The sequence below is a fragment of the Passer domesticus genome, chromosome 12, assembly GCF_036417665.1.
Source record: "Passer domesticus isolate bPasDom1 chromosome 12, bPasDom1.hap1, whole genome shotgun sequence".
NCBI lineage: Eukaryota > Metazoa > Chordata > Aves > Passeriformes > Passeridae > Passer > Passer domesticus.
Window position 1 is genome coordinate 17,273,703 of NC_087485.1, and position 27,012 is coordinate 17,300,714.

At 40.6% G+C, this 27,012-nt stretch overlaps 3 long non-coding RNA genes across 5 annotated transcripts; 2 read left to right on the forward strand and 1 right to left on the reverse strand.

Annotated features, from left to right (window-relative positions):
• The first annotated feature begins 40 nt into the window (after positions 1 to 40).
• Positions 41 to 3,271, forward strand: LOC135279430 (uncharacterized). The gene is made up of 2 exons (XR_010346670.1): positions 41 to 581; positions 2,362 to 3,271. It is a non-coding gene; the product is annotated as an uncharacterized LOC135279430 (long non-coding RNA).
• Positions 3,272 to 6,301: 3,030 nt separating this feature from the next.
• LOC135279431 (uncharacterized) lies at positions 6,302 to 11,354 on the reverse strand. 2 transcript variants are annotated; one of them, XR_010346672.1, is made up of 3 exons: positions 11,258 to 11,354; positions 9,144 to 9,274; positions 6,302 to 8,100 (listed from the first exon to the last, which is right to left on the reverse strand). It is a non-coding gene; the product is annotated as an uncharacterized LOC135279431 (long non-coding RNA). The 2 variants fall into 2 exon arrangements; XR_010346671.1 differs by lacking the exon at positions 11,258 to 11,354 and having other exon boundaries at positions 9,144 to 10,544.
• LOC135279429 (uncharacterized) lies at positions 9,318 to 25,551 on the forward strand. 2 transcript variants are annotated; one of them, XR_010346669.1, is made up of 3 exons: positions 9,318 to 9,436; positions 18,323 to 22,580; positions 23,798 to 25,551. It is a non-coding gene; the product is annotated as an uncharacterized LOC135279429 (long non-coding RNA). The 2 variants fall into 2 exon arrangements; XR_010346668.1 differs by lacking the exon at positions 9,318 to 9,436 and adding an exon at positions 10,674 to 10,800.
• The last annotated feature ends 1,461 nt before the right edge of the window (positions 25,552 to 27,012 follow it).

Genomic DNA, 27,012 nt, shown 5'->3' on the forward strand with positions numbered 1-27,012 from the left:
TATCAGCATTGTAGAAGAAACAGTATAATCATGGGTAAGGACATCAGCAAGACCTTGCAGTTAGATTGAAAAAATCTTCTATTTTAGTCTTCAACAACTCCAGAGAGCTGTTTTATCTGGTTTTCTATCATAGTAAGTGTAGACAACATTACTTCTACAAATATCCACAGTGTGCTGAAAGCCTGTCATTTCATTTTGTAGCCAGAAAAAAACTGAATATTAAAAAAATGCAAATATAACATGCTGCCTTGTATTTTCACCTTTACCCCCTTTCAAAGTACAGACTATTCATAATAAAAAATTTGGAATACTGCAATAGAAGCAATGTTAAGATTTTCAAAAACAAAATTAAGAAAACATGAAGGAGAGGGTGGCACATGATCTTTCTTCTGCCAAATGGGTTTCTATTCCAAACAGATCAGGACGTGGATGAATGTTTCCATGGAAGATAATTGGACTTGAAGTCACTTTGAAGCAGCAGAACTAATGGACTCTAGTGAGGTCAAATGAAGTTAAGTGAAGCAGAGAGCCTGGCCCACAGCTTTACCACTGTGAAATATTGTCTGTGTCAGAAAGTTCAGGTGATTGATTAATTTTAGGTAAACATCCAAACTTACCACCCCATCTCATTCATAAATACCCTGCAACTAAATTAGTTAATAAAAGCAACTACTGAATAAGGAGAAGATCACCAATTTCTAGTTCAATTCTCCTTTTAGCTTGTCTTAACCAAAGTTGTATCACAGTAATTGCAAATGACTTTATTATCATTAACATCATTAAACTTCATGGAGAAAGCAGTCTGCAGGGACATTAAAATAAAATCAACTATGCAAAATTAAAAGACTCAACAACTCTTCTTTAAGGCAGTGTGATACTAATTAACAACAATTGCTTTCTGGTTGAGGATTTCTCCTGGCCGTGTAAATCAGGGGAAATGCTGTGTTGTAGCTTACAGCAGACAAATTCGGAAAAGAAGAGAAAAAAACCCAACCACACCTACATTCCGACAAAAACAGGTAAACAATGCAGTTCAGGGAAAAGATGTTGGAATGCAAACCTTTCTCAGCCAGGATACAGGATTTACACAAAACCCTTGGAGTCACAAGATACCCATTAAGAAAAGAAGCAAAATTTCAGAAGTCTTCTGGGTGAGCACCAGGAGATGCCAGTGCAGCTCTGGATTAAGGCTTTCCTCACTCATCTCAGTTTTGGCTGCTCCTTACACCTTGTGTCAAGGTGTTTGTCTTTTCTGTAACTGGTGCTCTGCTGTGTGTGTGGGATGAATGCAAAGATCTTGGAAATTATCAACACTAAGGGAAATATTATGGGCCGCAGTTTCCCAAGCCTAACTCCTTCAGTTGTCCTCTTAAGATAAAAGCAGTAACAGTTCTATATTTTTATGAGAAAATATACTGCCATTATTTGATAGGATTAAATTTGGGATCAAGTTTAAACTTATTTTTCATACTTGCAAACCAAACTTTTACCCTGTTTTAGAAACAATTGAAACTTTTAAGCTGTCATGATTTTTTGTTGTATCTTCTGCCTATTGAGAAAAAAAGAAAGACTATGCAGAAAAGAAAGGGACTTCTCTGGCAATCCAAAGTACCAAACCTCAGAGCCAGCAGGGAGAATGATCTGTCAGAAACTGAACCAGAATTCAGACAGTACAGAAGGGTCTTACTCCAGATGAACAGCTATGGAAGGAGGCTTAGAGTTAATATTAGCTAAACCAATCTTAGGATGAATTATGATCATTATAATGATCAAGTTGTTATTTAAATTGCTTCCTCAAATACCGAAACAAATATGGGACTTGTCTAAAAGTAAAGAGTTGTATTTATTTGTGGGGAGTACATTTTTAGTAAGTGAGTGGATAGAGTTCTTCAGCTCACAGCAAAGCACTTCTTATTTGGACTATATTATCACTGCAAGATTCATCTATTTCAGACTAATCTGTCATGACTTTAACAGGAGGGGTTTCTTTGGTTTTAGCTCTTAATGTAAATAAACAATTAAGATGTGGGAGATATGAAGGCAACAATTTCTAATAAGTACTTTCAGCTACACAGCTGGGTTATAAAGATTTTTTTTAATTTAGAGCACCAAACACTTAGATCTCACTTGCATTAAAGAAAAAAAGAAGGGAAAATATTTATGTAATAGTGCATTGTCAAAGAAAGGATATTTAGACACTTTCAGTCCTTAATTGCAGCACTTAATCTCACCAATAGAATGTTATTTTAGTAAAACAAGTATTTCTTGGAATAACAGTAAAGAAACAGAACTTCTTAAGTGGCTAAGGCTGTACAATCTCTGGGAGACTGACGCAGGGTGAATTCTGATATCTTTTCTCAGCTTCCTGACGATACCACACCTTCAGTGGGATGCTGAACCCAGCACTGGAGACTGGGCTGCTGCTCCTTCCAGAGCAGATGCCAGAACCTCATCCTTTAGAAAACCATCTTTCATTGTTGACACAAAACTCTTGAGAAGATAAAGGAAAGCCTAACAGACACCCACCTAAATCTGGAGACAACCTTCAAGAGGAGTCAGCTCTGAGATCCTCCCGTGTGGCAGCTGGACAAAGCCACCCCCATAGTACAGAAGACAGCACCCTCAAAAACACAAAGCAACTTTTGCCAGGAAAGGTTGGACCAGATGATCCTTGAAATCTCTTCTAAACTGGCATTCTAGGAATTCCATTGTACTTGTGTGGAAATGGGTTCATTAGAAAAAGAGAAATTTGTCTTTTGAGTGGGTATCTAGTAGGTGGTCTCCCAAAACAATGCTCAGAAAGGTACTTAGAGCTGACCCAAAGAGGTATGAGTGACCCTGTCCTCTACCCACCCCAACAGTGGAAGGGAAGATCCTTCTCCTTCCAAGGACTCTGGGTCCTGTTTGTGGCATTCACATTCTCTGAACAGAGAGAGACATAAATCTCTCTCTGAGGGTTTCTTCCTGGAAAAGCACAGAGAGAAGAAGAGAAAACAGTTCTTATCTCTACTTGCTGCTGCTGCTCCTGTTGTCTTTGCACATGTGGAATGTGTTAGGAAGAATGTTTACCTGAAGGGATTTGTCAATTGGATTCTGCTGAGGATTGTTTTGTTTCCTTAGCCAATCACTTGAAGCTGTGTCCTGACTGTCGGGAGACAGTCATGAGTTTTTCTTTAGTATTCTTTAGTATTCTTTGTCATATAGTTACAGTATAGCATTAATGTACATAGTACATAGTATAGTTTAATAAAGCAATTGTTCAACATCTGAATCAATGGAGTCAGATGACAATAATTTCCTTTGTGAGGGGCATCCTGTTTTTACTATACTGTTTGCATCACCTCACACTGAACAGAGGCAGAGACACCTCAGGCCATCCTTGCTCAGTTCACTTCACTCCTGAAATTCCCCTCCCTGATCACAAAATCCTCTGACACCCTCAATATCCCCTGGCCTATGATTGTGCACCTTCAAATTCTCTTCAACCAACACTCTCTGCAAAAGAAACAGCTTTGCTTTCTTTTCTCCATGCTGTATATCCTTCCCAGCTGCAGGAAGAAAAAAAAAACACAACCAAAAAATCGTGTAAAGATCTGTGGTCTTTATAAGAAACACCAGAGGTCAGAAGAAAGATGTTGGACTAGAACAGCAGTTCCATGAGACTAGTTTTCCAATTCATATCCATGGTAAATGCAACAACTGAAGCTGCAGGGGTAACACAGGAGCTGAGCTGGAAGCAGCCAACTCCAGTCTCCTCGGCCATCAGTTTGATTTCTCCTCCCATCCTGGATTACAGCTGTGCTCCAGTCTGCTCTGTGCAACTCTGAGCTTCATTTGTTCTGTACCAAGCAATATCATTTCTTGAGATTCTACTGGTTCCTAATGATGTGGAATATAACATGTCACTGCTGAATGCAGTTAAGAAATATGCAAAAGAGAAAATGCCAAACTTTGAAAGAAAATTCCATCTTAGCACGCTATTAGACTAATCATGTGAAAATGTTTATTTGCCATGAAGTCAGAGCTATTAAACAAATTGGTCCATTCTGCAGTGCCAGGGTATTCTCACATGGGTTGCAAGATTTCTTTAAAATTATGTTGAAAAAGATACATTCAGCTAATGAAATTAATGAGCTTTAATACTCCCTTGAAGTACAGGTTTTCAGCACAAATTTGCTTCATTATCACAGCTCTGTAAACCTTGTAATGCATAATGGTCACTGATCCTGCCCAGAACACAGTGAAACATGGCAAAAGTTTAATTGTACATGCACCTACATTTTAAAGCAAATAAGGCAGTCTCCAAGGCTATTAATATAACAGATGCCTTTTATAATTAAAGGGATAATGTCCAAAGATTAGCTGGAAAGTATTTTAATTAAAGTTAGTAAATTACTGTTGAAGTCATCATTACATGGAAACTCAATTAAAATTAGATCCTTAATTCTGCAGCAGCACAGCAACAACAGTAAGTTTCCCCACATTTGTGTCACATACAGAACCCCATCTCACATGCTGAAGCACCTGATTTGGTACAAGTTTTCCTCATTGCTGTAATGCTTTATTTTACAGAAAAGAGCCAAATCTGGTGCAATGTTAAATGGTCTTTATTTTTTCCCTACTGTTCTCAAGCAGAAGACTTTTTAAAATCTCATCCCCAAAGAGGAGCACTCTTTACATAAAAAGTAATTTTAATGAGTTTATAAAAATTTATTCACAGAAAATACAGCATTAGCCCTGGAAAACCCATTCTATGGCAGCGTTTGAGTGAATGGGTAAAGAGGCACTGAAGGACTCAATAACTTCTCTTGAATGCATCAGCAGTACAAATACAAATCCATTTACAGGAAGTCTATCTAAAAGTCTATTTCAATAGCTCAGTTTAGAAAAGGTTTACAAGGTCTTTGGATGGTACAAAGTGACTCTGGTAAGTAGTTAACATAACTAACTATAAGAACACATTTTTCTTCTAGACAGAGGAAGGATTAAGGCCATCTATTCTTTTTTTTTTTTTTGAGAATGAACTGAGGAAGAGCATCTGCTTTTTGCCTATTTTGTCAGTTTTATGAGACATCAGACTGCACTCCTACAGTTTGCTTTCTGTGTCACTAAGTTTTCTATTCAACACTCTCCAGACCATCCACAGGCTGAAAAAGGTCAGTCAAACCCAGAGTTTAAGCAAACAATTGCATGGATGTAGCCTGCCAAGCACTAAAGTGAAATCCTTGAAGGAATCGGAAGAGTCCCTTGCTCACTAGAAGCCTGAAATTAGATTTGCAGGTAGTAACCATCAGGAAACATCAAATGCCCACGTTTTTAGGCTATAAGTCAGAATAAGTGACAGGAAAGGGTTTAGGGCAATGATCACATGAACATGGAACAGTGGCAGAGGAGCTGGGGAACTAGAAATGAAGATATTTTACTTTGGTGAACAGAAACTCCTAAAGTAAAAGGTAAATTTAAAAGCACATACAGTTCATAATTGCTGTAGCATGGATAGCAGCTTGAAATGGTGATCAGAGAGATGGAGCAGCTCTGCTGGCAGGAAAGGCTGGCACAGCTGGGATTGTTCACCTGCACAGGAGAAGCTTTGGGCTGAGCTCAGGGCGGCCCTGCAGGGCCTGAAGGAGCTGCAGCAAAGATGGAGAGAGACAATTGCCAAGGGCTGGAGGGACAGGACACAGGGAATGGCTCCCAGTGCCAGAGGGCAGGGCTGGATGGGAGATTGGGAATGAGGAATTGTTCCCTGTGAGGGTGGGCAGGCCCTGGCACAGGGTGCCCAGAGCAGCTGTGGCTGCCCCTGGATCCCTGGCAGTGCCCAAGGCCAGGCTGGACACTGGGGCTGGAGCAGCCTGGGACACTGCAAGGTGTCCCTGCCATGGCAGGGGATGGAATGAGCTTATTTTAAGATCTCTTTCAAACCAAACCATTCTATGATTCTGTGAAAAGTGTCCTTTAAGAATAAATTGATGCTGTGCTGATCCCTTCACCTGGTAAATTAGAATTGCTGCTTCTGCAATGGGGAAAGAGCACAGATTTGGGAGAGCACAGTTTAGGCTGTCAAAGCTGCCTGACAAACACAATCCACTTCAGGACACCAGAGTTTACTGCATGACCTGCACATCCATGGCAGAAATCCCTCCCATTGAGCCAAAACCTGAGATATACCACAGAGATAAGCAAATATATAAATGCACTCTCTGAAGTGTTATTGATTTCATAGCCTCAGAATATGTCCAACAAAATGACTCTCTTTTCACTGGTTTTGACCAGCTCTGTTGACTCCACTTACAAGAGTGTCTTTGCATTTCAAAACAAGTGTTTATTGGGGATATAGGGAAGGACCCATCAGGAAACAGCATACATTAAACTGCTGCAATCAAGAAAGCTGTGTTAATAGCACTGGCAATGCTGAAACTGCCTTTCTTGTTTGTTTGCTGCTGTCTTAAAATATATATTGAAAATGTAAAACCATCCTTTCTCCATCTTTCTCTCAGCAATGGATATATTTTGTAACTAGACTTGCTTGAAAAATTCTTGCAAGCATTTTTAACCTTTTTCCTACTGAGGCTTCTGCCAAGACCTTCATTATACCATTCCCAATTACCCAGAAACTTAACAATTTCTACCAGTTTGAACTTATCTCTTGTGATATATTTCTTGCTTTTTCGATAGCAGGATACTAATTAGCACTTAACATTTACTTAATACATTCTGTTAGAGCAAAATGAATTACGATCTTTATTAACCTGAACTGAGAAATTATGAAATTGTCTATTCAATCCCTGGGTATATTCACTGCATTTCTATTGTGTTGGTTTTCTTAGGATTCTACTATATTTTCCTCACACTGGGATAATGAGTCTACTAAATTGCTATCTGCAATAAATTTCTTGTGAAATGGTTCAGTTTCCTTTTTTCCACTCTTTCATTTTATGCTTTGAATAGAGAACCCTAGAGTGAGATAGAGATTGCAAAGAAAAAACAATTCAGAGAAGGGAAATCACTAGAGTTTGGAAGAGGATAAACCCAAAAGGTTCAGAGATTATAAATGCACCAGCTGATCATTTCAGCTGTATTCACATCAAGTCCTATGCTGAAATACATTTGGTAACTCAGTAGTGTCATTAGCTTTCATAGAATTGTCTTGTCTCTGTCCAGGTGTGACTCTGACCACTGCCCAGAAGCACATCCCCCATTTACAATGACCTGACTCTCCTCTCTCCAGACCCCCCTACTCTCTTGTGTACTCCCCAGCTTTTTTTTTTATTTATTTATTTTTTAGGAGAAAGCCTCTGCACCTCCGGGCTGCTTTTATTCTCGTGCTTCAAAGCAGGACTAGCTAGTCTGGCAGTTAACTCCTCCCCAGAGCCACAGAACAAATTCATGCGAGTGTTACTTCAGGAACTTTGGGGGGTTTTACCCTCTAAGTGTAATCCTAATGACTATAAATTACAGTACAGAACTCCTTTAGAGGAAGACACAACAAGTTTTCCAAAGCATTGTCTTCCACACATAGGTGCTGAGAAGATCAAGAAGAGAGTCAGTGGGGACAGAGACTGAGTAGGACACCTGAGCAGCTGACTAAGTGCAAAACCTGATGGCTATTTAATGGCCATTTAACAGATATTGAGTTAAATAATATTCTGACAAAGACCAAACCAAAAAAAAGGAGCTCCAAGAGCTTTGCTTTTCTCCTGTTCACCTAACAGAACCACCACTTTTACCAAATACCTTGGGTTTACAGTAAATTGTTTTGTTTAGTCCTTATTATTCAAACGAAGTTCCATTCAAGTCACCTTTGCAGCACCAACATTGGCCTTAGCTGCAGTGGGGTACACAAAAGACACCTTTTATAAAAGGGTCCCCTCAAACACACTCTTCTTTGTCCTTTTATTTATTTGAACAACAAACGAGGGGTCCAGCTGAACTGCTAATCATATCCATGTTAGCTTCATAAGGAAAATGTTCCCAAATGAGCATTTGAGTCAGTGTTTGGGCTCTCAGACATGCCAGAGCTTGAGAGCAATAGCAGGGCAAAGCATACCACAAAGAACTGCTTGTAGAGCTTGATTTAATATATTTTGGTGTTTCTTATTGCTGCAAGAAAAACAAACAAAATATATAAGTCCCCATGGATGGCTATGTACTTTTCCTTGAAATCATCACCTAGTTAATGACAGCTCTTTAGATATAATTAAATTTATCCACAAAGAATTGCTATTCTGTAGAGAAAGTTATCCAAACAGTATTGTTGGGTTCGGCTTTCTTTCCAGAAGGTTCAGCTAATAAATGATGTTAAGCTTTTTTCACATAATCAAATAGAATTAAATACTAAATAATTTGTGATAAAAGGCAAAAGATATTGAACCCTGATCATCTTTCTCACCTGATTATATTTTTGTTAAGATTATGACCAATAACAACTTGCTTAGTATCTCAGTAACCATGCCTACTCTTCAGCTAATAAACATTATCTCACAAAAATTTGGAGGTTTTTTGTTTGTTTTGGGGATATTTTTGGGATTTTGTCTCATGTAAGTTTTTTAAGCTCATGGTTTCCAACAGTTTTGGTAATAAAAAGCAATACACAACAGGTAGTTGAACAGCCAGTATCAGTACATGCTGCTTTTCCAGTAACATTTTTATACAGAAGATTCAGGCAGCGAAACTCCATCTTTTCCTCACAAGGAGTTGAAACAGAACACAAGAAAATCTCTAAAGATATGGAGATTCAGATGCATTGTTTGTGTGTAAAAGAGAATCCATTTAATGAAGCATCTGTGAATTTCCCAATGGTAATCAATTTTACCATCCTTAGCTATTAGTTTTGGAGGATAAAAAACAATAGTAAAAAGTCAAGAAACTGGATAAAATCCAAATAAGACCAATTTTGAGAACTCCAGGATTGCATCCATGGAAAGGCTGATCATGGAAGCACTGCAGCCCGATTTTAGAACAAGCTACCTAAGCTTAACCCATATTACCTTTTAAGCTTCTAGATCTTTTCCTCACCCCTGTATGATTTATAACGCATAAGTAATTTAAGCTTTACAGCTCAGACTGTGCCTGCACTTCCCTCTCAGGACAGAATTTCCTGAGGATCCAACAGCCTCCATCATAAAACCCTTCTATAACCTTACCTAGTTCATTTATTGTCATGGAGTTGGACAGTGTCAGAGTATGGAGGGAGCAGGATGAGGATCTGACAGATTTAGTAAAATGTTCAAATATATTTGATGCAGATGTACTCAAGCAAGTCTTTCCTTGTTCACTCCAGGAGAAAAAAAAAAAGACATTGTTAAAGGAGGACAGTTCTAAGACACCAAGAACCACTCTTATACACAACTATTAATTCAGTGATTGATTTCTGCTTGTTCTGCCTCACAAAGTCATTCAGAGAGTGCCTCTGACTTAAAATATTACACTAATAAAGGTAAGACACTAAGTTTCAACAGAATTCAATTTTAAGTAATATGACTAAAATTTATCTTGTCTTACTTTCTTAAAGGTAGAGCAGAGCTGCATATGATTACACATTGTAGTACTAAGCTGATCTTCCTCCCCCTCTAAAAAATAATTAAGATTCTGTACGATCTGAGTCAGCATTCTAGTTCATTAAAAGAACTCAGCACATCAGGCCCTTTTTCTTATTCCACATTACTTTTTACTTGCTTGATATTAACGTGCTCTGCTAGAATATTCACCCCCAAGACCTGTCATCATTTCACTCTTGGCATTGTTTTTGCTTTTGCTGAGCTAAAGAATCAATATCTGTATAAGCCAAATTTTAATTAAGCAAGGTGGTTCCATACAGATATTATCCTGGCTTTAATATTTATATACATGCACAAAAAATAAATGTGATTGTCTTTTATAAGCCATATTCAAAGGTTTCTGAAGCAAATGGGAAGACTTTTGATTTTCCTGAACTTTTGAATTATGTCCTAGAAACAAACATCACCAGAGATCTTACTCAGCCAAGGGGAAGAAAAGAGATCAATGCTCTTCTATTCTCCCTTGGCTGGTCCATCCCTGACTGCAACAGAAAGAAAATCAAATGCTAAAGAAACAGATGCTTTGATTTATTCTATGAGCACTGTGGAAAATTATCTGCCCAAAATTTTAGATAAAGACTTAGTTAAGATTTAAGATGAAGAAAAATACAGAGTTTTGCAGCAGTTTTGGAAGAGTTTCAAGGAGATATAAAATATTACCATTTAAGATGTGGTCTCTGATAGAAGGCAAAAGACAGAGTAGAGAAAAAGTGAGAAAAGATCACCAAACCCAGTGAAAAAACATGTCTTGCACCCTCAAATATCCTTTGTTCTTGTCTTTTAATACCACACTGAATTAATTGGTTCGGGACTTGGGGTGCAACTGTACAAGCATGTAAGACTTGATAAATTTAGTTTAAGGGGTGTCTCTGCAAGACCACTGCTTGAAGAATACATTTGCAAATTAGAGACCACCAAGTCCTTCTCTGGTATGAAACAGAGGCACAGAGATATAAATATTCACACAGAATATTAACAACCAGCTGGGGATCAGACTGAGGCAGCAGAACAGAAGTGCAGAGTTAGACCAGTCCAAGGTGCACTCATTCCACTCTCCAGCAGTGAGAAAGGGGCAACTACAGCCAAAGGAGCTGGAGTTTCACTGGAGACACTGCTGTGGGGAACTCCTCACTGTCTGGTAGTGCAGGAGCCACAAAAAGGATTTTCATCAAAATATTCTCTTCTCATGGTCCTGCAGGCTTAAAGGCAGAAAAGATGAGGAGATCAAGGGCACTCTCAGCAGGTTTGCAGGTGACACAGAGCTGAGGGGGCAGGGACACTCCTGAGGGACCTGGCCAAGCTCCAGGAGTGGGAATTCCCTGGGAATCTGCTGAGGTCGGACAAGGCCGAGTGCCGGGGGTGCACCTAGGCCGAGGCAGCCCCGGATCCATCCGGGGCGGGCTGAGCAGCCGGGGCAGCCCCGGGAGAGCCCTGGGGGAGCTGTGGGGCAGAGCTGGCCCTGCCCGGCCCCGAGAGCTGCGAGCCCCAAGCCCTGCCCTGGGCTGGGCCCAGCGTGGGCAGCAGGGGAGGGGATTCTGCCCCCCTGGCCCTCAGCCAGAGCCCAGCTGCAGAGCTGCCCCAGCCCGGGCAGCACAGGAGGGACCTGGAGCTGCTCAGAGAGCCCAGAGGAGGCTCCAGCATCAGCAGAGGATGGAGCAGCTCTGCTGGCAGGAAAGGCTGGCACAGCTGGGATTGTTCACCTGCACAGGAGAAGCTTTGGGCTGAGCTCAGGGTGGCCCTGCAGGGCCTGAAGGAGCTGCAGCAAAGATGGAGAGAGACAATTGCCAAGGGCTGGAGGGACAGGACACAGGGAATGGCTCCCAGTGCCAGAGGGCAGGGCTGGATGGGAGATTGGGAATGAGGAATTGTTCCCTGTGAGGGTGGGCAGGCCCTGGCACAGGGTGCCCAGAGGAGCTGTGGCTGCCCCTGGATCCCTGGCAGTGGCCAAGGCCAGGCTGGACACTGGGGCTGGGAGCAGCCTGGGACAGTGCAGGGTGTCCCTGCCATGGCAGGGGATTGGAAGTTGATGTATACAGTCTCTTCCAAGCAAGGCCACTCTATGATTTTATGATAGTTGTTGGGAAAATGAATGATGCTGTAGAAAAGTCTCTACAATCTGCTTTCCCTCTTGCAGTTTCTGCTGTCACACTGGACTCGGAACTCTGTCCTTATCTCAGGTCTGTTCTCTGCCACAGGAGATTTAAATCCACTGGCTCTTACTCTCAGGCTCCCAGCTCATTGCTCAGGCTGTGGAGAGGGACACACTGATAACAAACATCTGAAATTCCACCTCTGTGCAAAAGGTTGCAGGTCAAAATTTGAGCTGTATGTGCAGCTCTAGTGTCTACAAGGTTAAGCAACAAGTGATTCTTCAGCATTACAAGTTTTGACTTGAGCAGAAACACTCAACCAGCTTCTGATTTCAGACGCTGTATTATCTTCCTGCAGAGAAATCCAATGGCTGGGCATAGCTCGCTGGGACATTCTGTGAAGGTGCTTAAAGTAGGACTATGCAGAACTTAAAACTGTCTTTTTTTATCAAATTTTCTCCTTAAGAAATACTGTGCAATGGGAGGGAAATAGTTTTGTGTCAATTTACACGGGATTCAATAAAAGCAAATTAAAAAGTTGTTTCCTATTAAAATCGACACAAGTTTTCTATTATCATGAGTATTATTAACTGGAGATATATGTGCCAGATCTTCTTTTAATTACAGACATATAACTTACACAAAGAGAACTCATATCTTCCAAGTAATTACAGGCAGCTCTAAAGCACATTATTGTATTATTAAATTAAAAAATCTGCTAGTAGAAAGATCAGAAATTAAATATAGAATCATCCAACATTCAAAGAAAAAGTGTGCATAGACAGACATGTAATAAGCTAAATTATTCAGATTTAAAACAGTTTTCACACAGGAAGAATTATATACAACAGTAGTGTTTTGCTGCAGCTTTCTAAATCAGATCTAGCCACTAGCAAACTATTCAGCTCTCATTAAAACAAACTAAGAGATAAACCCAGCCTGGCCTGAAGAGCAGCCAAAGAACATTTATCTCCCAGTGAAGCCATTTCTAGAAAGATCCCCATGCCTAGCAATAGGAGAAAAATTGACAATAGCATCTATAGAATGAGAGCACAGTGGATTAAGCAATATTGTCTCCACTCAGTTCTTCAGAACTTGCACATGTGTGTGGTTTAACCCTCCTTTTCAAGCTCAGGACTCAGAATTCCTGATCCTGCCCAGTGCTAGTGAGACAAGGTTGAAAAGGTAGGCCCCACTCCAGATGGATTCTACAGACCTCTGAAGTCCTCATTAGTAAGATAAGAACAATTCAAAGCTGAGTATTTTATCCATGTCTTTGTTCAGCCCTTGGAAGAGGCAAGTCTGGCTGTGCAGTGACCACAGAGGATGTGGACTCCCTGAAGTTGTGCTTCTTCATTCACCTCAGCCCAAACTGCCCCAGAAGTTGTGCTACCCCATCAAAAACCAGTTCAGCTTCTGTTCTACTCCCTAATTCTGTGGGGCTCACTCTGAATTAATGCTGAACTTTAATAAGATGGAAAATAGTACAGATTAAAAAGGATCATAATACATAAAACTGCATTTTGAGGTTGAGCTGGATGTAGACTTTTAGCTAGCTGTTACATATTTTACTGTAGCTTTAGAGAAGGATATCCAGGAAGAATTTTCAAAAGTAGTTCCAAGAGCCTTTTCTATATGACCATGGAGAGACAAATATGTGCATGTGCTAAATACAAATTCAAACTGTACATCTATTTTTATACCACTGTCTAAGGTTTAAAATATTTATTTTATCCCTTTTCCCCCCACCAATAGTTTCCAGTAAAGGGTAGATCCACAATTGCCATAACATTGCAAGAATTATTCCTTTAATCAGATTTCCCCTTTAATTTTGTAAGGTTAGCGGGTTTAGAAATTTGTGATAAGTTCTGAACTTCTGGATGGTTATCTAAGCTGAACTCAAAGCAATCCCTTCTAAAACCTGCCCTGCTATAATTTTAGTGCTGAAGATCTACCTTAAGGTTCTGAAGCTTGCATGTAAATCACATTTTGTAAATGATAGCCACTGGTGTATTTTTTTTGTGCTATTGCACTTACTGCCTTTTCTTAGATTCCCTTTCTTCTTAATGTAAACAAAAGTCCTCTAAAATAAAGCAAAATATTTTCCTCTTCCTACATGTCAACAGCACACTTTTTTTTTAAACAAGTACCAATTACATTCATAGCAAGATTAAAAATCAATTTTACTAGTAACCTTGGCTGGTGCTCTGCAAATATAGAGGCTGTTAAATTTTAAAAGGCATTAACACCCTAGTAAGTTCTTGGAACGTCCATCTCCCCTCACAATGGTCTTCGGGCACACATCAGAAATGAATGACACCACAAGTTCTAGTTGGATGGCAGAAGACAAAGGACATGCTGCTTTCAACACTTACTGCACAAACCTGTTTTTCTTCTGGCTAATTCAAAGTGTCATCAGAATGGATTAAAGAGCAAACGAAAGAGAAAGAATGAGGGAGAGGAAGTAAATTAATTCCTCCATACCAGAAAGCCAACTTTCAGTCAGCTTTTCCCTGGATGTTTGTATCTGCAAGCCTACTGAGGATTCCAGCAGAAGGAAGTCTATTAATTTTCCATGTACTTGTTGACGAAAAAGCTATCAGGATTATGTGTTGAATATTTCTAGAGTAGGGAAAGTAAGGGATGCAATTAATCTCTGTGAACTAAAATATACCTCTTTTCATTAATCTTTTATTGTAAATGAGCAAAGTAATTGAACCAGTACCACACTGTCAGAATAAATGCAATGCCAGTGGGATATGCATGAGAGAGCACATACTGATTGAGTATTAAATATCTAACGGCAATAATTTATGGTTCATTACCTCTTTTTGGAGTTCCTTAGTTGCAGAGTGCTTGAATTTTAAGTAGCCAGACTTTCAGCAGAAACTGCTTTCAAAAGCTGAACATACCAAATGTGCAAAACCCTTTGCAATCTACTTAAAATTAAGAGTTTTGTACTTAGTTGAGCCAACCTCTGCACCACCAGAAACGTGCATCCATTTGCAACTTGGATTAATGCAATTAAAGATGCAGCAATGAATACCCCAAGGAGCATGTGCCAAGTGAAAATCAGAGAAATGAACAGAGCATTGTACACAACCAGACCACAGGTGAAAATGGCCAAATACCTTCTTACCTGTGTTCCTATTAGGAGACTTCATATGGGAGACACAGCTTTGTGCTGTTCCCTTGGATCCTGTCACTGGAAACAGGGCCAGAGGGAACAGCTGGAGCTGGGCAGAGAAGGCTCAGGCTGGAGAGCAGGGAAAGGTTCTGCTTCCCCAGAGGTGCTGGCACTGCCCAGGCTCCCAGGGATGGGCACAGCCCCGAGGCTGCCAGAGCTCCAGGAGCCTTTGGACAGCACTGCCAGGGATGCACAGGGGGATTGCTGGAGGGTCTGCAGGGACAGGAGCTGGGTCAGTGATCCCTGTGGTGCCTCCAAACTGAGGCTATTCTATGATTCTATGACTTCCAAAAGGCTAAATTTTAGAAAGGGGAGTAGAGCATGACAGCTTAAAACACTGTCACATGGCATCATTTAATTATCAAGTAACTACTGCACCTGTTCAAGGGAAAAATATTCAGACATCCCCTTGTATAATTTGAAGTGTAAATAATGTTACCTCTATGACTTGAGCATTCCTGACAGCACCAGGCTTACAGGGAGCTGTGGCAACAGTGAGAGCTACAATGAATTTGGCCTCTTCCCTTTGCACCTCTCTCCCAGGCTGTGAGCAGAACCATCTTTTGCAGGGGAGAGATGTCACCTTTGCTAAATTGACACACCACGACCTCCTTCACCAATAGGCCTCCTGACAGATTCCAGCTGTCCTGCTTTGACAGAATCTTTCAAGGATCAAAGAAAAGATCAAACTGGAAGTGGGAAATAAATGCTTCAGAGTTTTTATGCCCTCTTCATCTTGACTTCACAGGGGTGTAAGTGATGAAATCTGAGAGAAACCAGACAGGAGTTAGCCCGAACCCAGAAATTTTAATCCTTTCTGAATTTTACTCTTTCTGTTGCCTACTGGAATTGGTCCTGGAATGCATACCAGGCTCCTGAGTCTATCTGCTCCTGGTGAATTCTGCTCATCTGTTGAAAATTAAACTGCCCTATTCAGACACTCTCACTTGGCAACAGACTGCTTTATGTTTACTGTTTATTGATTGTTGTTAACTGGGACTATAGAGAAGAAGCATTTCAGTTTCAAAGTCGTCCCAGAGGACGCTGGCAGGTTACAATCACTTATACTGTAAAAAAGCTCCATATTAATTGACTCTATATTTACATATTATGAATGCATATTTTAATCTGTTTTACATGAATAAGTCCTCCACAATGACGGTTTCATTTCCTTTTTTAAAACAACATAACTACTTGCCTTATTTGAAGAGACAAATCTCTTCTAAATTGTTTTGACCTTTCCTTGTGTCCTTTCTTAAAGTGGAAGTTGTATTTGCCTTCTCAGTTCAGGAATTTCTTATCTTAAAGCAAAGGGATGAACTCAACTTCAAACTGAAACCATTTCATTGTGCTCCCTCCAGTTTGGCAAGTCACCCTCTCTGTCTGTATTTGAAAGAGCCAAACTCCTGACTAGCTCAACTCAACTATTTTTAGCCACAATAGACAAAAGGCTGAGAACAGATCAACTACAGCACTGTGCTGGAAAAGGTCTCTGGTCAAACCCAGAAAGATATGGTGATATCCCAGACTAATAAAATACAAAGGTCAGGACATTAATCTGGAACAGAGCAAAACCATCTGAACATGGCACTCCTGTTGCTCTTTAATATTTTGCCCTCAACCTTAGCAAAGTTTGTTCTCCTCCTGTAAAGACCTTTTGTTTGGAATTTCCAAAGCCAACCCACATTAAGATGAAACACTTTTTTACCCATCTCTAATTTCATCACCATCAGAACAAGTCTCGGTCAAGAAGCTTCAATAAAATATTACCCACTTATCCAACACACTCTCTGGCCTCAATGCTTCCATTTTAGGCACAGAAAGTTTATAGTCATCATTATCCCTACTCAAACCCCAAATATTTATCAATGCTCTGCTGTTTTCCAGGACCACAGGAGCTATTACAAGCCAGCTCTGCCGGGTTCTGAAAGCAGAGCCAGACAAAGCTTTCCTCACAAAGTACCTGCCTCCCTTAGCAGTTTCCAAGCCTTTTCATAAATTAATGGCTCACACAGGACACTCCTGCTAGCAAACAGAAACACCTCCATCCTAAGGCCTCAGGATAGGGAGGCGTCTTACAGAGACCTATTTGTCAGGCACCACATTCAAAGTGCTGCAATAAAACAATTAAGCATATTCACAAATGTGAACACTGCAGCCCTGAGTGTTACTATTCCATTTCTTCATTCTCAAATCACTCTAATATTCCTCTAGTAAATGTGTACTCTGGGGGCTTATCTGTTACTGCTCTGTGTCTTCACAGCACCTTTGTAGCAATGTTCTTTTGTGTTTGGAATTACACCCTGCAGAAATTGCTTCCTGCCACCGAGACAGACCAATTCATTTTATGACTACAAATCTATATTAATGTCTTTTCTACAGTATTTAATGATGCAAGTCCTTCCACTTGTTACTCTTAAGCATATCAAGGCTGTATTTCTGGAGACAGAAGTGCATGCATAAGATCACAGTGTTTTGTATTGCAGTTAGAAAATACCTGATGCTGCCATGATCGGTACAGTGAGACCATGTGTGAGTTGCATTAAAATGCTAAATATGGACAAATAAAAATCAGGGCCAAGTGACTGCAATGGAATAGTTATAAAGAAACAGTTCCCATTTCTATTTTTTCTAAAAGCCATTCCAGCATCATAGCAGCAGAAGACTGCAGCAGAGTGCATATGGAGTTTAATTTTGAATGATATTGAAAGGTCAGTACAGAATTGCTCAGCTCATATTTTTGTGAAGATAACATGTGTGAACTAGTTATTTCCTCCTTTTAACATATAATGACCTTGTCCTTTGATTTAATGAGAAAATTATACCTGCTGCACTCAGATTTAACAAACTCTCCAGAATTAAAGATGTACCAAAGTAGGGGGAAAAAATAAAAGAATGAGAAACGAGACCTCACACTTACAACCCAACCATCTGGCAGAAGAAAGCCCAGAGACACCAGCACAGAGACCTGTGGAGCCTTTGCTGTGACACGGGCAGGAGCAGAGAGGGGGAAATCTGTGCAAGAGCTCCTTCCACCTCAGGTGCATTGACCTTATTAATGTGATATAATGTGAACAATGCACATGGTTAAATGGCAAGTCACATATGTGCTGCTGGTAGCAGGGAATGCAAGAAAAACAACAGTGCCTGAAACACTGCGCTGTAATTACAACTTGAGAAGGCTTCTATGATCTCAATTATAAGCAGGTTGTCTAACCTGTGTTAAGGCCATATATCTCAGCTCTGAAGGTTGTAGTATTAGCCCGTGTCACAAAGGAGCATTGATTTGTTCATTAAAAAACTTATTTAAAATTTCAATGAATTTAAATTGTTCTTCTCAACTCATGGAAAAATATTGAGACCTGACATCATTAAAGAAATCTCTTCTCACGTGTAGGAGTGGAAGACTAAACTCCTAATTCTCTTTCTAGCTCTGCTTTAGCCACTGTATACTCCTGACTGTGTTTCTTTTGCTTTCTACCTTTTAGAACTCTGCAAACTGCCATAATTCAAAAGATTTGAAATTTGTGTGCCCAGCATCCAAGGACCTGTTGCAGAAACAACATAAGATGCAAGTGGCTGCACTTGCTTCCCACTGCTCCCTACGTGCATCTGAAGAAATCAGACTGGAGATACAGAAGTTGAAATCGATTGATAATTGCTTTAGTATGACTTCTCTTGCTTTTTCCAGGGTGAGCCCTGTGCTGTTTCAGAGGCACAGAGGAGGAAAGCAGAAGCTTTAAGGGAGTGGTTTGTCCTTCCCTCCCTGCTTATTTCTTTGATTTTGTGCAGGGTTTTAATTTCACAAGCCCATTGAGAGGAGAGGCAGATGAGATCAGAAAGGGATTTCTAGGATGAACACAGGGATCACCTAGGAGAATCCATCTGATGCCCTAATGACAGACACATTTTTGAACAATCAACCTGAAGAATTGTTTAATGAATACTAGATTATATTAAATATACAGGTTGCATCTAAAGCCTGACTAAAGCAACTGGATACTAACAGTTATTTTTCTTTAGAAAAAAATTAAAACCAAACTGAAGACTACTGAGTTTATGTTGTTTCTCCTGATATTCCCCTCTGCTGACTTGAGAGCAAGTTACTCACTATAAAACCCTCCCAAAGCCAAGTGCTGGTTTCAGTGAAATGCAGAAGAAAAGCAGGAGGCAAAGAGCCATGCTGGTAAAATTCCCAGGTATCAGCCTTGTGCAGAGAGCTGTCGCAGCAGCGATTAGCGAGGTCCAGAGCCCTGTCCCCTGGTTTTAGGGCTCCTCAGCTGAGTTTCCTGCCTATGATCGATCTTGCAAACCACCACAGCGTGGCACTGTGACATTCCAGCTGCAAACCTGGGTTTATTTCCCTGCAGCCAGGCTCCGGACACAGCCCCCAAACAGCACCCGGGCTGGGGGACGGGGCCCCTAAAGCAGCTGGGGCGTTCTGCAGCTCTGCAGAACGCCCCATCCCCATCCCCTCCAAGCGTGGATCCCACTCCAGAGGCTCCTGGGCTCCCACTTTGCAGGAATGCCTGTGGGAACAAGGGGGCAATCCCAGTGCTGGGTGACTGACAGCAGCTGTGCTTTGGGACTGTGGAAAGGGAATAATGGCTGCTTTTCCTTGGCTCTTAAAATAACCCCATCCTAGAGCTAATATTTTGTATTCAGTGAAACGCTTCTGACAAACCAATACTTTCTATCTGAAAATAAAAAACAAATTTTCAAAGAGCTCCACCCTCAACAGCCCCATGGACATACACAAAATCCTGGCCCACTCCAATGAGTATTTCTGTACCACTGCAAAATATTTTCTGAGACCCTTCGAATTCTGAAGAATTTGTACTTGTAGATCATGGAATGAAACAAAACAACCATTCAGCATTCTCAGAATGGTCTGAAATAAATATTGCAGCCAGCAGGACTGCAAAAAACCCATTTATTCTAGAAAGTGTCACACAGGTTTTGTTGATTGGTGGCCAACCAAAGCCTTCCAAAGTGGTTTGTGGGTTGGTTTGGTTACTTTCTTCTTCATATTAATATAATATACTCTCATCTATTAATGGCTGTAGCCATTCTACCCCTGTCTCTAAAGGTGGCAGGAATTGCAATGAACTGTTCAGGGCCCTGTCACAGCACTACTGCATCTGTCTCGTGGCTCTCAATTGAAATACTGATCAAGTCTGGCCCTACTGAATTTTTACAATTAAAGTTTCAAGGTGACATACTATGGCATAACATTAAGCATAGATTTCATTTGTCCTTCATTAATAATCAACCTTACAGTCAAATATCCATTAACATGAACTGCATAATAAAATCAACAACAATTTCAAATGAATTCCCATATGAACAAAACATTTCAAATGCTTAATATTTCACACTCTTCTCGCACCAGATAGAGTTCAGTAGCAGTCTAGGCCTTTGAAATCTTCATAATGCTTTTTATCTTTTGAAATGAAACATTTCCCTTAGACTTTCATATCACCCCTATTACTTTACATCAGTGCCAAGTCAATTCCCCTTCTGGATTTCATCTTTCCTCTCATATCTCTTTTGCCATTTAGCAAACAACATCCTGTCTCTGGATCTTCTCAGGGTATTTACTCACAAAAAAAAGGACACTGTTCTAACCAAAATTAGCAGAATCAGAACAAAGGCAGCTCTCATCTGCTTCATGGGCTGGCATGTGCAATAAGTGAAAATACAGAGATAGAAGTACATCAAACACAATTAACAGCTTGTTTGCTACATAGAACTTAACTTGGCAATGCAGGCCCTCTAGTATCACCCACTGGTGTACTGCATTATTATAAATATAATGTAATATGTACATTTACATCTTCAACAATGTAAATTTATGTCTTTTTCCCTGTCCTGTAGAATTTTTATTTTCCCAAGCAAGAAGGCTTACAACCCTCTTTGCTCATATAACCTGGTGCTATTCTGTTCAGGAGCACAACAGTCCAAAGAACAAAAATCCCAGCCATTATCATTATTAATAAAGAAAAATTTTCCAATTGTGACTGGAACCTTTTAAGATTTTAGATTGAGCTGCTTTTCCTGGTGGGGAGCAGTGTGATTGCTTGTATTCTGGGGAGTAGAGGTGACTTTGTCATGCTCAAAATCTGCGCTTTTTGATGTTAACTAACTTCCTATAAAACCCTGTGAATGCCAGATAAGGAGGCTTTTACCTGAGAGCAGCTAAGTCTGATAAGTGAGGTGTTTGATTAAGCTCAACTAAGATTAGGAGAAAGTTATTGATGCCTTATCTCTAAAGGACTATTCAGTTCAACAGCTATCTCAGTGAGAAGCTGTCCTTTTTCTCTCCCTGACAAAGCCACAATCTAACCATTTTAAATCCAATCCACTTACAGCACTCAGACAATGCTCTTCATTTACTATAGCTGAAGTTGCCACATTCCCATGGCAGACTAGGACAATGTTTATTACAAGATCTAGAATGGATATTCTGTGGAATTCTCAGGCACTAAACACTTTAGACAATAAAGGTTTCCCAACATTTCTCTGTCTTGAGAGGAAAGCACAATTTTTAAAGTACTGCTTCCATTACATAATGCTCCTCTGAACATAAAGCAGAGCAATTTCCCAGTACTTTATAAAATCTATTCCTTTAGGCTACCATTTACATCCTAGGAATTACAGCCATATCAAGCATTTGCATGGAGATCATTAATATTTAACGTGGGACATAGAACTGAATCAACTGAAACAATCTGCACTCACAGAAGGCCACAGCACCCTCCTTCTGTGCCCTTCTGCAGCAGCAGTGAATCCCCTCTCCCCACTGATGGCTCTTTGGAGTGGTGGTTACTGTTTTAATTCAAAGTTTGCAAGTCTCCTGTTGCTTAGACAGCCACTCCAAGAGAGGAGTCCCGGATCCCAGGTGTGTTTTATGAAAATGTTGGCACTGCTGAGCACGGACAGAGCAAAGCACCAGACCCTGGACCCCTGTGCTGTGTGACCAAAACCTCTCCTCTCCTCCCTGCAGCCCAGGGGCCCTGAACTGGGACTGAGCCAGGGCCAGTCCTCCATGCCCAGCACTCCTGGTCACGTTCCTGCCCCCCCAGCTCCCTGCTCAGGGCATCTGCTGCTTGCAAATCTCATACCAAGGTGCCCAGTTCCCAAAATATTGCCCATCTAATGAGCAGTTCTCATTTGCAAACTTCAGTATGCCTTTGGGCAGACCCAAACTTCTTGGGAGCTTGATTTATTTCTGCTGGAATGATGTGAGACCACACTTGGACTTTCAGTGAACTTGACCTTCTCTCCTGCTGTAAATTGCCTGACACACTGCTGGAAGTACAGAGACTTTGTCAAGAAACTGTAATTATCAAAATGCATGAAACTGGAGATACAATTTGCACTTGTTCATCACACCATTCCATTTTCATACTGTTGTATTTTTTCTCATTTTAATTGAGTTCCTATGCTGCAAATTAGTCTCATAGTGCTCCTGCCTTGTTCTGGCTTAAAGCAGACATACATGAGGTATCCCACTGAAAAAGCTAAATTCTTTCTGCGAGGGATATTTAACTTTCCTTGCTAATTCCACTGCTAATTTAACCAAGTTTTACTGTTAGTTCTCAATTCTTTTCCAGACCATGCCTTTTTGCAACATGCAAAAGTGAATGTTAAAACCCCCACCCTAGTATTGTGGCTGTCTGCTGTGAATAGACTTGTGAGATGATAATGACAAAAATGCAGATGTGGTCTCTGGAATTTGTGCAGGTAAGCAAACTAAAGAGAGCTAGGCAGTGCTGTATTTATCTAGCACAAATATGTATGTTCCACAAATATAAAAGGAAGGTATTGATTTGCTACTGATACAAGCTCTCTTTCCTCCAAGCACTACTGGCTTAAAGCCCTTTATGGAATATACTCTTGTTGATCATCAAATACAGCACATTCCTACATCAGCAGCGTAGGAGGGAAGATTATTCCTCTGAGAATTACTGTATTCAAGAGGCAAGTGATAATATCACCGCAAAATAGACAAGTTACATTTAAAATTAAATAAAATAACGCACCAGAGGCTTCTGCATCTCCTAATGCTTTTTTATTTCCCAAACTTGTCTCTTACTGGATCAGGCAGAACAGTGCTTTACTTCCATGAATTTTTAATTTGATTTCATCAAAACTGTGGTGAATTTTGCCCACTTTTCCCTATGCAGACTTAAAAACAACTTACAGAGTTTGTACTGCCAGAGCAGTGAAAATAGGTTCAACATGCCAGATGAAAGCATTGGTTTTACTTGAGAGTAAATACACAACACTTGACTGAGAGCACATCTTTTGGCAAAGCAGGGAATTCACTTGCTTGCAAATTGCATTCACAGGCTTTATTTTCTTCATGAGAGGTTGTAGGGCTCAAAAGTGTTTCTGCACCTTTTTCCTTAAAATAAGAACTCACAAACCATTTCACCATTATTAAAAATCTGTCATAGAATCATGGAATGGTGTGGGTTGGAGAGGACCTTAGAGATCATCCAGTGCCACCCTAGCCATGGCAGGGACACCTTGCAGTGTCCCAGGCTGCTCCCAGCCCCAGTGTCCAGCCTGGCCTTGGCCACTGCCAGGGATCCAGGGACAGCCACAGCTGTTCTGGGCACCCTGTGCCAGGGCCTGCCCACCCTCACAGGGAACAATTCCTCATTCCCAATCTCCCATCCAGCCCTGCCCTCTGGCACTGGGAGCCATTCCCTGTGTCCTGTCACTGAAGTTCCTGAGGAATTGTCCCTCTCTGGTTTCCCTGCAGCCTCTCAGACCCTAGAAGGTGCTGTGATGTCTGCACACAACTTCTCTTCTCCAGGCTGAGCAGACCCAGTTCTTCCAGCCTGGCTCCATAGGGGAAGTCTCAAATTCCCAAGTAGTTCTGGAGTTGCACAACCTGTTATTCTCTAAGAAATGGTCATTCTGACATTTGTACCTTATTTGTTCTTCTCCAGAGAGCTGACTTTGTTTCCTGATCCAAAACTTTTAAATGAAGCAACCATTCCTTTGGCAAAACCATCGTGGTGACACTTTCCACTGTGACAGCCACCAGGGACTTTGGGGTTCAGTGAAGCACAGGGAGCTACTAAACCACTGCAAGGAAAGCAGGAAATTCCTGCAGCGCTTATTTGCTAAATATAGCCTGGGTTTAATTTGTCCATTCAATCCTTTCTCATCCTGGGGAGGCAGAAGTTAATTTGTTTTACATGCAAGCAGCAACCATTTGGGTCAGCCTGAAGAAACCATTTTGGACTGTCAACATGCATCTAGGGGAGCCCTGAGACAGAGTGGGAGACAAATTGACCAAACGTTGATTTATAACAACAGTCAGCCAGAGAAAGCAGAAATGTGAAAACAGTGCAAGCAGAGTGTGAAACCCAAACCTGAACTGTCAGGGAACTGAAAGAACAACCAGATGCTTTCTGCAGTGACATAAATCGAAGCAGAAGTCACCAGGCAGAGATATAAGCAATGCTACCACAACACGTAAATAATCTGACTCACTCTAAAAGAGTTGTTCTGTGGTGCTGAAACCAACTGCTGGTTGCATAAATCACATCCCCCTCAGACACAAACAGGGTAGGACACACATTCTTCGGAGAGAGGAAACGATACCACAGAGCTGGAGTAATCTCTCTTGCTGGAAATGCAATCTAGGACAAAGAAATTGTCACATTCTGGGTCTGAAAGAGTACCAGTGGATTAGAGAGTAGCTCCTGCTGGCACTACTCTTTCAATTTATCCCCAAGTATCACATGAACATTACTGTTACTGCTTCCATTCTGCATTAAGAGATGAAGAAATTGGTTACAGACCAGCGAGAGACCATTCAAACAAATGAGCAGCTAAAAACGACAGAGGCAACAACTCCTTAGTGTACAAGTTACAGCGTTCCAGGATGCAGGAACTTATATTTAATTCTACAGCTGACTGTAAGTCTATTGTTCCTGTAAGTCAACAGCTATCATTAAGTAACAACCATTTAAAAGTATCTGCAATCTTCTGAGCTTCAGAGCGCAGAACAGAGATATTCTATTCTTATGTCACATTGCAAGGTCATCTTCCAAACCGAAGCTTATGTACAAGCACCTTGTGAACCTCATTCTGAAATAATTGTATCACTACTAAATGTTCACAATCAAAGGTTTCAAGTATGTGAAAGCTAATTTTGAAAAGAGTATCTCCAAAAGCTGAGATCTACCTGGAACACCTCTAGCCTCACCATGCACTTATGAAGTCTGCTTAAACTCACCTGCACTATTTTCATTATTAAAATAAAAAAAAAATAAAGAAAGAATTGTGCAAACCTTTACATTAAAATGTATCTAAAAATGTCATCTCCTAGCCCTTCTGAAAGGCTAGCACACATTGATTAACTAAATTAGTTATTGCCTTTGTGTAAGAAGCAAAAGCAAAAGAAAAACCCACTCATTTTCCTCAAACTTTTCAAACTTGGAGACAGGCACTGGACTCTGCAGGGAAACATCTTCTCTCAGAGCAAACACCAATTCAGTAAACAAGAGAAAGGAGTAACAAAATGCTTGGCTATATCTCACTTTCTTTTCCACTTGTTTGCTTTGTTCATTCTTTAATGCAAAAAATAAAAGATACTTTCTCTATGTGCCTTTTTCATATAAAAATACAAATATATACAAAGAGAAAACATTATTGGGAAAAGAGAACACACTGCAATCTTACTGTGTTTTAGCACTACAGAGCCTTATTCACCTTACCAAAAAATATTCACTCCACAGAGACATGAAGCAAGATAAGGGGGAAAAAAGGGTCTGTCACTGAGGTATGAGATAAAGGTCAGCAAATCACATGAGCATTCATATGTCAAGACTGAGCCATGAGGTAAATTACTCTGAGCCCCATGGAGTAGCTACAGAAAGTTGTTTGGAGATTCAAAACCTGTACAAACTAGTCTGCTGGCAGAGGGTGGAAATCAAACCATGAACTCAATCACTCCCAAGTGATCATAAAACCCAAAAATCCCAACAAATCTTGAAAATATCCACAAGCAGAAAAGAAAAGCACATGCTCATGTTGTCCATTTCCTGTAAGCAGCTGTTTAATATGCACAAAACTCAGTAGAATATTTTCCACAGATTGGAACCTTTTCCCAAAGGCTGTCTCTACCCCACCATGCCAAACTAAAAATACCTTCACCTTCTGAGGAAGCTTTATGTTATTTTCAATGCTCCTTGTCTTTTTAAATGCTTCCGTTTTGTCATCAGCTTTGTTTTGGCAGGTAGGTTCATTTACGACTTGGAGAGTTTTTTGTACTGTTTTATCCTCTTCCCCATCTCAAATATGTTGAAAGATTTGCCTTTAAAAAAAGTTTTTATGACAGCACATAATGGAGATCTTCCATTTAACACTCAGAGGGATGAAAGGCTGGTACAACATGCCTTAACCTGAAATTTGGCACAGAAAAAAGCACAAATATAGAAATCAGGAGAAATTCAGGCTTTTTGTCACTTCTCATCACCATTTTACCTTTCATGTTTTATCTAAGTCCATTGGAAAAGAAGAACACAGGATTAAACCAACAAGGCTTAACATGTTTCAAGACAGGATCAGTATAAACAAAGGTGTGGAATGACAGATCATATTTTCAATGTCCACACATGCACAAAATCTGAATAATGAAAAAATGTCTGGGTTTGACAACTGGGGAACATTGCAGTATTATTATTGATGCCTTTGAAGGCTGACCTAGAACAGAGGCTGGACAGAGATAAAGAATAAAGTAGGGATTTACTAAAAGGCCTCAATGGATCCAGCTTGGGCAGCACAAGAGCCCAGCCAGGGCTGCACCCAAGATGAACCAAAATGGTCCCAAAATGCACGACTGCTCACGGGGTCTCTCACTGTGATCAGTTCTGCTCCATGTGCAGATTGCAGTTCATTGTCCAGTTCCAGCTTTAGCCCATGCAGTCCCATCCTTCTTGTTTTTCTCTCTTCATCCCACATTGTTTATGCTCTTGGGCCTGAGATTTGGATCATTTGTCCTTGGTCCCCAGCTGGAGCAGGAATTGTTTTGTCTCCCTTCTCTGTGCAGAGAGCTCACCATCCCCTAATATTAAGCTCAGAATTATACAGTTAAGCATCACAGAATCTGAAAAATAGAAAAGCTAAACCTGAGGCATCGTTTAATTTTCCT